A 10,037-nucleotide genomic window follows, 5' to 3' on the forward strand; every position below is an offset into this window, starting at 1 on the left:
CAAAAGATTGACTTTGAACCCTCACACACGACTTAAACGAACTGAAGTTAACAGACGTTATCGACTACTTAAAAGACTACTAGACCAACGTTCAAAACTTTCACTTAAACACAAACGACTGATTTACAATTCTATACTAAAACACACCTGGACGTACATTAATCGAACTGTGGGGTTCAACGAAACGCTCCAATCTTCAATGAATTCAATCGCTTCAGTCTAAAATTCTCCGCACTATCGTTAACGCTCCATTTTAGGTTTCAAATCTAACCATCCACAAAGACCTGGAAATTCCGTTTGTAGGTGAGGTTGCACGAACTCGCTATAAAAGTTTTCATCAGAACTTGCACTCTCATTCTACAATCCTCTTGTCCGCCATTTGTCATCTCATCACCATCCAGATCATCCTCCCAGACGATTAAAAACGCCAGTGGCCTCGCGATTTTCTCTCTTCTGAAGAGAGTAGCTAATCCTGGAGACGACTTAGGGAGTGTTATTACTGGGTAACTTCTCCCCTCAATAGTAAGTTTGTATTGTCATTGTTACTTATGGCGTATCTAACGCTGGTGCAAATTAACAAATAAATTAAAAAAATAAAATAAAATGTTTAACTAAAACAAAAATTATATATGTATGACGTGTTACTATATCAGATTTAAAATGGTTTTAAAATGCATACACTACATTCTTGAAATCTAATAAAGGAAACAAAAACATTCTTAAAGAGAATTCAACAAATAGTTGCCCTAGAAGCTATAGAAAAACAAATGTTCTCGAGTAAACGTTTCAAATAAAAATTGATGCTCATTTAGAGAGTTTTCAAGAAAAGACAGATCTTTGTTTTGAGAAACTAGCTAAACACTAGAAATATATGTATAAATCGCTTCAGTAGGACTTATTTTTTGAATGACTTTTTTCGGCCAAAGTGACATCTATCAAAACGGATTATAAGATTGAACTTGCTGATATTTTGGTTTTTAAGAAATTCTATTAAAAAACAGTCACATGTCATGAGCTAAAAACATTGTATTTCACTTATAATTAAATTTAGAAAATTTACTCTAATTAGAAAGAGTAAGTAATTAGACTTGATTTTTTTTTAAAAAAATATATTTGTAATCTTTTCTGTATACCCACTTTTCATTAACTTAATCACAAATGAAAAAAAGATGTTTAAAAAAAATTGTTGTCTCTGTTTTACAATAAAAGTTTTAGTTTTACAATAAAAGTTTACAATAAAAGTTTTAGTTTTACAATAAAAGTTTTAGTTTTACAATAAAAGTTTTAGTTTTACAATAAAAGTTTTAGTTTTACAATAAAAGTTTTAGTTTTACAATAAAAGTTTTAGTTTTACAATAAAAGTTTTAGTTTTACAATAAAAGTTTTAGTTTTACAATAAAAGTTTTAGTTTTACAATAAAAGTTTTAGTTTTACAATAAAAGTTTTAGTTTTACAATAAAAGTTTTAGTTTTACAATAAAAGTTTTAGTTTTACAATAAAAGTTTTAGTTTTACAATAAAAGTTTTAGTTTTACAATAAAAGTTTACAATAAAAGTGTTTTAAATAAAATTGTTTCAAATCTTTCAGGCGAATTCGTGAATACTTTTTAGATAATTATTTTGTCTTGAACTTATTACTTGAGATGATGAAACTTACTGGCCATTTGCAAGAATAAAAGTGTTGTGAAAGTGGTTTAAGATAGCATGTGAATGTAATTCGGATGGCTAGGAACACCCAGCATGAATTTCTGGTAAAGATTTGCACCAGAATAGGATTTTAGCGAGTGGAAGAAACCTGGCAGGGGAAAACTTAGTAGAGCTGTTCATTAAGAAAGAAGATCTTTGTTTTGGATAATCTTGAAAGCGGTTTAGAACATTTGTTTGTTTTCGAAACTGCCCAGACATTCTTTACTTTTGAAAATAAAGAGAAAATACAATTCTTTACATCAATAAGATCAAACAGTAACAGCTGGAACAAAATACAAAAACAAATCTGATCCTTAAAATAAGGAGAGATTTTTTAAGAGTTTTGAAAAGATTTTAGTTAAGAATTTCTTAAGGAGGGAAGAAGATAAACTGTAAACGTCAAGTGTCAACTTAGCATTAAAATGAGATTTGTACAACAGTTGTACCATTTACCTCGTCATCTTCTTCCGTCTAATAAGCTAAAACTAATATATAATAACGTCATCCCAGATTGTGCACCAATTAATTATAAGAAGATATGATTGCTTGAGATCGTTATTATTATATTAACGTCATAGATTTAATTAAATATGGTAATGTTTTATCTGGTTTAGAGTATTTTTCTTTTCAACATACTGAATGTCAAATTTACAACGTAGATGTTGTAGGAGGTTGGTGGATGGACTTTTTTTTACCCAGATTAACATCTCTTTGCACTCTCCCGGCATGTTTAAAGGAAGGATGAATATCTTTAATGAAAAATAACATACAGCTGAGCCTCTCCCTGATAATTCCGCAAAACCACATGTTTAAGCAAATATAGCACTGCTAATAACTAAAAATTACCAATGTAGGTCACAGGAGAACTGTTATGCCATAAGAGGTTTTCCTCGTTCTGCGGTCTTACGAGGTTCTCCTTATTCTGTCACCACTTAATATCTACAAATCCAGGGTGTGACAACTAGGCTATTGATGGGGCAACAGGACACAGGCGATGCTAATCAAAAGCTGTGCAAGGCGCTGGACCAAGTTCTGGACCTTTCCTGTGCAAGGATAGCTCCTAAATAAAGCTCACTCCTAAGACAAGATCTTAATTGTGAATATTGGAACAATATAATTTCGCAATTTAAATATTTCCGGCCACAATACCGAATGGCATTGGTTGCCACGGTAATAAAATAATAACCTTTGTGTCCTCTTCTTCTTTTTGGTATTACAAAGGAATCCTCAGCTACAGTTTGGTTGGCTGGTTGGTGTTACTGTACACCACTATAAAACTTGGCATGTTGTGGACCAACTTTTATTCCTTTTACCATGCCATACATCTTCTTTTTTCATAACCCTCTTACATTCAACGACATTATATTTCGAATTGGAATATAATAACTATTCGCTAACATTTTCAATTAAATACAATCTATGAATCTATATATAAAGAACTGCAGTAATGTTTGCTAGTTCTGAAGTTGATAGTCGAAAAGGTTAATTTAAAATTATTTTCCAACAATCGATGTTATAGTTAAATATTATAGTTCCATTATACAAAACCTTTGATAAAAGCAATAAATTTGTTGAAACTATGGTAAAAATGGAATGCAAGACAGAACAACTGGAAAATAAAGGGACTTTAGAGGAATGCCTCATAAACCCTTTTCTCAGGAGTGCCCTTAATCAAATTTTGATCAAAATGTTTCAATCAAAGGTTATAGAACTACCTTGATTTAATTGGTACACCAACTATAAAGAAAACCTTAAAAAATGATTTCGAAAAGTGAAACTTTCCATCGAACAAATCTTACTCTGGCATTTCTGGTAAACAAAGACTCGCAGATGGAAAACTGGTTTTGAAAACTCATAATCCAAAATCTGTACTATTACAATACTGAACAATTACAAAAAAGAAGTAAAAAGTGGCACACTAATATAAGTTACAATATTCATTAATTAGATTAATGAATTAAGGGTCAAACTTGTGTTCAAAAGTGAATGTAAAGTGAAAAGTGAGTAATATGCAATCTTTAAAAACTTGAAAGGTCAACTTTATACACTCCTAACTTTGCCTTAATTAGTAAATCTTCCGATTAAAGTTTTAACTAAGATTCTCCACTTATATAGATTTCTTTTTAAAGTAAATCGAGATTTAATTTTCCGTAAAATGTTGAAAGTTACAAGCATTGGTAATTGAAAATAGAAAGAAAATGAATACCTTGGATGATATCTATGGAAATATGAAAACTGAATGATAAGAGCTTTAATTTATGGTTGGAATAATTTTTCTAGAATTGAAATTTCCAAAATCTTAGTTATTAGACAACATTAATAAAAAACAAAAGAATATAAAACTAGGTTAAAAACTATTAGGTAAGACCATACTTCAAATTAGTTTGATCAATTATTTTAGCATTTTCCTGGGTACTGTAGAGTATCTCTTTTTTTTTTTATTAGTTTTCCAGAATTTTTCCTCCTCGCAATAAAAGAAAAGCATATTTGTCTACTTGAAACCTTAATAATGCAAAAATTTAAAGCGCGTCTGTTCTTTTTCTTGAGGTAAGGAAAGCATTATTTTATCTTAGAATTTCATTTAATGGCAAATTTACGGTGACTTAAAGAAGGCCCAGCTTTGTTGTATCTATCAAAAGCTCATGAATATTTCGGTCTTAGTTCTAGTTGCTCATTCTAGAACAGAATCCCACGAGTACATTTCACCTCTGACGTAAACTGAATTTTTATTTCCCACAAGGATTTTCTGTTCTACGCTATCTGCCTCCACATTGAACCTTTTTCTTTCTGCTTTCCTCCAACGATTTCCTAGCATTTCTCTTATTTTTTCATCAACATTCCATTTTTACCATAGTTTCAACAAATTTATTGCTTTTATCAAAGGTTTTGTATAATGGAACTATAATATTTAAATTCACTCAAATTTCCTAAAAAATATCTGCAATTTTTATAAACATAAAATTTTCTTAATATTGTTTATAATTAATTATATATCTAGACCCTTTGCTGGCCATTTCATTCATTTCAAATTTATTTCTGACTTGGAATTCAAAACACAGTTTACCATTAATACCGAAAGAAAACAAATTCACATTCAGAGTAATTTGTACGAGGGGGTACCCAAAAAAAACCGGAATTATTTTTTAAAAGCTATTTATTTACAAATTTTTTACAGAACAACCTTATCCCCTTCAAAATACTCTCCATTACAACTAATACATTTGTCCCACCGGTGTTTCCACTGTTCCAAACATTTTTTGTAGTCATCTTTAGAAATGGCTGACAGCTCCTTCTTCGTTTTTTTCTTGACCTCTTCAATGTTGTCAAATCGGTGACCTTTCATACCCTTTTTCATGCGTGGAAATAAGAAAAAGTCGCACGGAGCCAGGTCAGGCGAGTAAGGTGCGTGGGGCAGCGGAACCATGCCATTTTTAGCCAAAAACTGTGTAACAGAGATGGCTGTGTGTGCAGGTGCATTGTCGTGGTGGAAGAATCAGTCTCCTGTTTGCCACAAATCGGGTCTTTTTTGGCAATCTTTTCAAAACTTCCAAATACAAGGTTTGATTGACGGTCTGACCTGGGGGGACAAACTCTGAATGGACTACGCCTTTGGCATCAAAAAAGCAAATCAGCATTGTTTTGATGTTTGACTTGACTTGACGACATTTTTTTGGTCGGGGTGAAGATGACGTCTTCCATTGGCTCGACTGTTGCTTTGTTTCTGGGTCATAACCATAGCACCATGACTCATCACCAGTAATGACCTTTGACAGAAAGTCTGGATCAGTTTCAAGCTGTTGTTTCAAAGCACGACATGTTTCAACTCGATGTTCTTTTTGATTGTCAGTCAGAACTCGAGGAGCAAACTTGGCAGCAACCCTTTTCATCCCCAAATCTTCCGTTAAAATTCGCTGAACCGAGCTCCAAGATAACCCACTACTCTCTGACAGTTGATCAATTGTCTGTCGACGGTCTGTGAACACCACCTCTCGAATTTTTTCAACATTTTCGTCGATTCGGGCAGTTGATGGACGATCAATCGACATGTCGCCATTTTTAAACCGAGTAAACCACTCGTATACTTGAGTTTTTCCCATAGCGTCATCTTTGTAAGCTGTTTTCAACATTAAAACACTTTCAGCAGCATTTTTGCCGAGTAGAAAACAAAATTTCAGAGCTGCACGTTGTTCACTTAAACTTGCCATCATAAAAAACGAAAAAAGAACAAAACAGCGCTGGTAAAAACAATCACTGCAGATGAACAGAACAAGCCAGGCAGACAACACAGGCAGGACTGAACTGGCAAGGAATTGCGCTATACACGTCTAGCGGCAGAAATGCGTACTACATAAGCTCCATGCGCGGCAACGCAATTCCGGTTATTTTTGGGTACCCCCTCGTAAATACCTCTTATTTCATACTTAAAAGGAATCTAAAAAGGTGTTTTTCTTGTGAAAACTCGGAATAGAAAGATGCTTATTCTAAGAGAGAGTGGAAATAAGTAAATGGATTCTAGATTATCATGGTTATTATTTTTAGGGATCTAAAGACAGGAAAGAAATTAAGTTTCATCAGCAAAGTGCTGAACACTCCTCTATATTTTCTCTTCAGCTCTTTAACTCTGAAATGCTGTTACGACAAAAATTTTCTTGAGGTGAACAAATTTCATGATCATGTGGAAAAGGGTTTTCTCCATATGTAAGCTGTTCACATTTAGGCTTACCTATTTTTTTTTTTATTTACCAACAAATGAAGCGAGATTAGCAATAACATTACTAACTTAGCACTCAAAAAGGGGGAAAAACCCATGATTAAAATTGGAAAATCAATGGGCATGAACTGTCCATGTTAGCTAGTGCCATTAGCAAGAATCACAACCAGCTAAACAGAACACTGTGTGACCTAGTTAAGATATGCTGAACTAGACAATCATTCATATGTTGCCCAAAGGATACTTAAATATAAAGCTAAACTCATACAAAATTCATAAGATTGATTTATGAAGTTAAGGAAATGTAAGCACTAAGTATACATGTATTATAGTAACGACATTTATGATAAGTATCACCATAAGCATTAGTAGAAGAGAAGGATTGGCTGGGATAGGGTATTTTGTTTAAGTAGTCTACTAGACCAAAGCTTAGAACTATTTGGAGTTGATTAATATACCCCACGCTAACTTTTTGGATTGTTGCTAGGTTCGAATCTGTGTTCGGCTTTGTAAAACGTATGATTTCAGTTATATTACTCATTTAAATGATAATAGAATAATAAAACGTAAATACCCAAATTAAATTTATAAAAAATTAGAATGTAAATAGTAACTTATTGCGTATAATGTAAAAATAAAATATTTTATTGAAAACAAAGAGATTTTTGTTATTTACCTAATTACTTCTCCCATTGAGAGCGAACATTCCTCTTCCTCGCATTCAATCCCCATTTCCATAATTAAGATCATAAAATAAAGAAATATGAAAAACTGAAATAGTGAGGAAATAAGAACTACAATAATAAATGTAATTGTCAATAGAAAAAAATGAGTCAAGTTTTACAATAACTACATTAATTACTCCAAAAGGGATACACAGGAGCTGACTCCATGTACTTGGAAAGTACAAGGTTGGCTAAAAACACACCCCACGATTATAGGATATTTTTTGGCAGTAGCCAATTAGAGCATCCCCTCAAGTTCTGTCTATTTAACTAGACTTAGTGATCTAGTAAAGATGCTCTAAGGCAAAGTATGGAGACGTAAATTTTTCTTCTGCCATCAGCCGAATCCTGACCTAAATAAGCCTTCATATCAGCAAAACAATACCTGGTAATACTGGTATTGCATTCATCTTCTTTGTTGCACAGACTTTCCTCCACTAGATCCATGCAATGCAATGGTTTATTTAATATACATGAAAAGGGATTGCTGAAATAATGACTCCTCATTAAGTTTGGGCGGGTGGCTGCTCATAAAAAGGCAGTTTTTCAGCTGTCTTTGGCACTGTGTTTCCCATTATATTAGTTTTTGCTAGAAAATTTTGATAATAAAAAAAGAAGTTACGTTTTATTTTGAAAGCTTATAAATGCACAGAACTTGAATGCAGTTCAATAGGAGAATAAATTAGCTGTCGGGTCAAAGATAGATAGGTGTTACAAAATGATTAAAGAAGATGGCAGCTATATTGGCATTGGCATTTAGAGAGAATAATTGGACGTTGCCGATGGGCTCATGGTGGGGGTGGTCTAAGAGGATTATGTTGTGCAGAGTGGCTACAAGTGTGCTGGTCTTACTGTTCATTTGGAAATCAGCCAATTTTAAAAGGAGTATTAGCCAGGACGTTTCTAGGTCAATATCAAAGCTGCCTATATTTCCTGAACCATAGTGAAGTCAAGCACAAGTCATTTAACATGAGAGTGTAGTAGAAGTTCTTTTTTAAATTGATCACTCTACGCCGCATTTACAAGCATTACCATAAGTCAAGAGCAAGAGAGACAGAAAACAGAATCTCCAAGTATATTTGTGACTGTCATGTAAGATTGCCTGTACAATTCTATCCGAACGAATCATTTAATATATCCTACAAAATGTGCCTCTACTTTTATCTACATTAACTGGCGTATAATATTCAAAGATCCAATGGTACAGTTTCTCTAAACAAAAATGTGTACCTACGTAAGTTGTAAAGAGATATGTGTTAAAACATATTAATAAATATTGCTAGACATTTACATTGTGTTATTCACAGTACATATATCATAAAGAAGTTTGGGATTGCATTTCATTTGGTATACTCTTTTGTAGAAATGCACTTCTGCAGTTAAAATTAAGAATAGATAAGTGTGATGGCGGCCTAGGTACTAAAATATGTAGCTCTTAACATTAATTTTGGGGCGTCTTTGAAATCAAAATTAGCTTTTACAATACTTTGCGATAACCTAGAAACTTCTACAGAGAAAATCACCATGTTAGAATAGTCAATAAATCAATTAGAAAGAGAGAAGACATAAATATAAACTTGACCGTGGAAGACATTTAAGCCTTGAATTTCCATTTCATTTATTTGATACTAAATCTGTACGATTAAATTGCACAGAAAATGGAAACATTATTCATGCGAGAGCATTGTTTGTGCAACACCATTAGCTCGCATATTTCGGGTTAACTGACTTTGCTGAACTTTTTTTTTTTTTAGAGAAGACGTACTTCACATATGACAATAATATTTATTAATAATAGACAATAATGTTTAATCCGAAATTTATTGCACTTAAATCTTGCCTTATATTTAAGAAGCTATAAGATCCCGTTAAATTAAATTCCACACATCAATCACCTCACATCCTACTCCACTAGTATCCCAACTTAATGCATTGCCTGGAAATACTCCCAAGACATCTGAAGCGCAGGTGGCCACACGATCTTGTAAATGAAGTAAGTGCCAGTCGACGATAGTGAACTGTACCTCTTTGGTAGTTTCACCAATGGGTGAAATGCTATTCTTGTACTTATCTATTATCATGTTGTATGTATCAGCTTCACTTATTGCAGAAATATATTGCAGTTGTGAAAGTAAATATAGTAAAAAAATCTTGCAAAAGCTTGTCAACAATTGACAAAGCCTCTTTAGGAACCGAAAACTTTTATTCCATGTAATTAAACTACTGCCTAAATGTTAGGATTTATTTGAATTTTGTTTTATAGATGAAACTGAGATTTCTAAAAAATAGGCACCGGTATTTTGAAAAGAGAATGGGCGGTTTTTTCTACCTTCAATAAATTATCAGCCACTCTAGTTCATGCTACAGGCAAAACAACCTTATCTACACCAGCTAACTGTACTTACCAAAAATTTAAAAACGTTATGAAGACAATAGAAATGATACATCATTTGAGAACCTACTTTTACTAGTTAGGTTTAAAAAAGGCTCCGAGTTTGTGGAACATTTGCAGAATAATATATGATTTTATTTTTGGAATCCTGATCAAAATGTAGATGACCATCATAACATGCGCACAGCTTATTTTTGAACCGTTCACTCTAAACTACGGTTCAAAAGATTTATTTTGCTGAAAACGTCATTTGCAAATCTGCATTTATGCTCTATAACCTTCCATTCTTTTCTTTTTTTTACTGCAAAAAATAAATAAATAAATAATAGTAAAGTCCAAACGGTCTGTGAAGTATATAAACAAAAAAAAATTCACTTATTTCCAGAGAGAAAACAAAGACATAACACTAAAGCATTCTCCCATTTTAGAGATCATTATCTTGGGACGTGTGGATGGAGTTGAGCCTCTTTAACTCCCCCTATTCCTGCCGCAGATTGTTATTTACAGCCCCATAACTGAAAGTG

At 32.9% G+C, this 10,037-nt stretch overlaps 1 protein-coding gene across 3 annotated transcripts in view; it reads right to left on the reverse strand.

Moving 5' to 3' along the window:
• The window catches only part of LOC141460118 (voltage-dependent calcium channel gamma-5 subunit-like), a 434,126-nt gene that overhangs the window by 134,782 nt on the left and 289,307 nt on the right, over window positions 1–10,037 (reverse strand). The window lies entirely within an intron of this gene.

The sequence above is a fragment of the Rhodnius prolixus genome, unplaced genomic scaffold, assembly GCF_049639745.1.
Source record: "Rhodnius prolixus isolate KJV_2025 unplaced genomic scaffold, Rpr scaffold_6, whole genome shotgun sequence".
Taxonomy (NCBI): Eukaryota; Metazoa; Arthropoda; class Insecta; order Hemiptera; family Reduviidae; genus Rhodnius; species Rhodnius prolixus.